A 4,019-nucleotide genomic window follows, 5' to 3' on the forward strand; every position below is an offset into this window, starting at 1 on the left:
GTGCTCTCTAGCGCCCGAGTCTCGGGGCGCCTTCATCATCGAAGGCCCACTATTTCAAGCCTTTGATAAAAACGTGATGTCGTATGAGAGCTGCAGGCGTAGACGCTGTGGTGGAGTGCTTGGTCTACACTGATGTGACAGATGTGGCGCTTAGCAGCTCAGTTCACTGTAGTATTAGGCAGTAAAAGAACAAACGCTACCTAAGTATCCTCACGTTAACAGAACATGAGCCTTGAAATGCGTCATTCTTTTAACAAAGTGACGAGCTTTCTAGAAGCGTACCGCTACTCGGCTACACCGATAATCATTGTCCGTAGTTCTCGCGCATTTTTTTTAACAAACATTGAACTTTGGCAAGAGTTCTGAAGCGATTGTAGCCGCTAGTGGATTGAAGCCATAATCACAATAGTTTTGCCTTTGTAACTGGAACTGTGATACAAGAAAAAGAAACTATGAAATACATTCCGCTTACCCGTATAAAGATACGGCGGTGGCACTGGAAGGAGATTATGGATCGGTGTTAATAAACAATAAACCAGTAACGCAGCGCATATTCACAAGACAGCCTAAGGGCTCATTCGCACCGGCGAATTGACAAGGTCGCCGACAGAGGAACAAAAAATTCACACAGAAATTCCCTGGAAATTGTCCAAGCATGCGTAAGCATTGTGCCACTTGTGCTCATCTCCACGCAGTCCGATGTCATTCTCAATGTTATGAGACTTGATCCGACCACTATAACAGAGAGCGCTAAGGCGACACGGACTGCTGCGGATGGCGGCGCAATGTGAATCGATGGCGCAAGCAAACTATTGCAGGTGGCGAGGCTAGGTGCGCTGATTACGCTCCGATCATTGTAAGAAGTAGAAAAAAATGCTGATCGTTCTTTAGCGTCTTATCCGCCCTGGTCGAGCTTTTATCAACCGTGATCAACAGTGCTTCGGCGGCGGCTGCGTATGGCGCGGTGGTGCGGAGCCTATCTTGAAAGAGACTTGCGATGGGGACAGAGTGCGCCGAGTGCTGATAGCCTCGTGTGCGCTGTGTTCTCGTCGCTTAGTTCGCGTTGAAGCGAGACGAAGCATGAAGGTCAGTTCGCTCGCTGCTGCGGTCCCTATGTTGAACGCGGTCGTCCTACGTTACGGACGGATGGCGGCAGAGACGGACGGGTGGACGCATGGGTATCCTGGTTGGGCGGGCATAGAAACGCTTACGCATTTAAAGTGCTTGCGCGCTTAAAGAGTGACTCAAGGCAATCGATGTTGACACTGGCAAGTGCGACCCAGGACCTCCGAGATTGCGCGTGCTGGCAGGTTTTGCTCCAGCTTTCACGTTTGTATGGAGAGAGCGTAAGTTGAGTGATGGGGCATGGCCGGCTTCTCCTCCACTGGTGTTCGCAACCGAGGGCATTTCGCACGTCGGGGAGGCTTTCGGACGCTTCGGTACTGTTCCTGCGGCTAGGATGAGGCGATAAAAAAGAATGATGTTGCACTGCTATGTAATCCTGTACTTGTTTGAAAATGGCGCCTCACGGTCTACGAGGGGCAAGTGCATGCTGGCGACTATTTATTTTATAGCGCGTTTATTTTTACATTCACTGTGGATGTAGAAGTGGAATGTATCTGCAAGTGTTCGTGATGTTCTGTAAACAAGTGATGGGGATATATGTTCAGCGTCTTGTGAGCTGGTTTTAAAGCTTTGAACCAGTCGCCTGCTGTTGTTGGCGCTTGCTTTCGTCTGTGCACTTCGCCGTTGTGACTGGGTGTGAAGCAAGACGTAGCATGATCCATCCACAGAAACATGCTGCAAACGCTGTATCCATACTTTGATTGAGATGCCTGTTAGAGAACCCCGGGTGGTTAAATTTAATCCGTAGTGCCCCCCCCCCCCGCCTCCTTTACGGCATGCCTCATAATTATATCGTGTTTTTGGCGCGTACACGTATGGGTTTCTTTAATAGTCAATTATGATAAATAATATTTAATAACTGTGCTGTATTAATTAATTTATTATAGCAATCACCACAAAACCACTCAATCCTGCTATGGCACCAACTCCCTTGGAGGTCACTTTTCTTATTCACGAAATTTTGAACCTCGTTTACGAACAGGCACCACTGTTGAGCGTATTGGCATGCATCATCTCACACGTGAAAGATTTCATAATTATTATACGAGAATACAGAAAGACTAACTTTATGCTTGCAGATGTGCTTAGCGTTGGCTTTGTCAGCTAACGGTCAAAACGAACTCCAAGGATGAAAAGTGCCACTTCAATGACAAGAACTCAGGGTGAAATCTTACTGAAACGTGCAAACATAGAAAGAAGGTCTCAACTAAGGCGCAGCAAGCTTTAAGAATGGTTTAAAGAACATTATTAATTCGAAAGTTACAATAATAAAACAGAAATTAAAGAAATTCTCTCCGTTGTTCTGAGTGAGCCTGCTTGTGCCGCAAGCAACGCAACCAGCTGCGAGTCACCGGGCTGGGTGCCGCAAGCAATTGTGGACCAAATGTGAAAAAAAAATAAATATGTTGTTGTTTACTCGTCTATTAGTACACGTAGTTGCCGCCCGAAAAGGCTTTACCATATGCAACCAGAGTAATGAATAAAATGCCAATTACACCGAACAAAACAATAGTAGTCACTTATCTGCATGTCCGCTTGCGGCATGTTTATTTTATTTTTTAGGTATATATTCACTTATGAATACCTTGCATGCCTTCAGAAAGGCACTGGGTAAGGAAGAGTACCGTTACATCAAAGTAAAATAACGGGTATTCGACGAAGAAAGAGAAAGAAAGCGTCACTTGAGAAAAGCATTGATGGCATAATGCAATAGCACGCAAAGTCAAATAAAAAAAAGGAAAAAATAATGCAGGAGAACTTAACTAGTAAATATTACTCGAACAACGTAGCAGTACATAGTAGGCGTACAACTGCGAAAATTGCCATATCAATTACCAGAGCACAGCAATGCAAAGGGAAAAAATATACAAGAAAGAAAAATAATAAGTATATAAATAAATAACTACGCAGTTAAGACGTAGACTCTGCCGTCTATGATAAGTTACCAGTTCAGGGACAGTAGGTGGTGTGTGAAGCCACACATGACTGGCCTAGGAAAATAATAATAAATATAACATAACTACGTACTATAGATACTCCAAAATCAATTGATAAGATAGAAAGGTGCAGGAAAAATAAGATCAGCAAAGAACTATACAGATGATATGGCACAACGTTCGAAGCAGAGCAGGATTTCAAAAGATGAAGCGCGAACCGAGAGAGCGCACTAAGAAAGAATAAACACAGGACAAGCAGCTACTTCGAACTACTTGAACAGTTGCAAGTAGTACCTTGTTCTGGTCTCCGTTCCTTCTTATTCTGCTCTATCTATTGGCGCTTCATCTTTTGAAAGCTATGAACCAACTAGCCTCACAACGTGTTCTACTGCAGAGCAGGAGGCAGAGCTGAAAAATTGCCTGAGATAAATATATAGAAAAACTCCCACAAACGGTGAAAAAAGGAAAGAACAGGCAATGTACACGTTGAGATGTCGCGCGGTCTGTTTTCCACGGCCACCTCTGCGTGTGCAGAGTCCTCAGTTAACTGCACCCGCTCGGGGAAGCTGGGCGCGCATCTCGGATTACATTATCTTGCTCGGGAGCTCCGCTCGCGGAGTGACCAGAGCTGTACCTGCCAGCTCGCGCAATCTCCGAGGCCATGTGCGACCGGCCAGTCGACAATGCGGTAAAATAAGCGTCACCGTATACAGGCGTCTTGTTCCTGTACATCTGATTGTTTCGGCAGTGTGGCGGCTGTGCTCGCGTGACTGTAAAACAGAATAGCTAGCGACTGAACCAAAACGATTGCCTTTCGACAAAAGCGACCACCTGCGACCTTTTGCGACCAGCTTGGTCGCATGATCGCTGCCAGTGGCAAAGGTGCATCAGCCTTATCTCAGTTTCCTTTAAAAATTGGAGTTACACGCGAGCACATAAAAGACGATAATATAATTT

Source organism: Dermacentor variabilis, chromosome 8 (genome assembly GCF_050947875.1).
Source record: "Dermacentor variabilis isolate Ectoservices chromosome 8, ASM5094787v1, whole genome shotgun sequence".
In the NCBI taxonomy this organism is placed as follows: Eukaryota; Metazoa; Arthropoda; class Arachnida; order Ixodida; family Ixodidae; genus Dermacentor; species Dermacentor variabilis.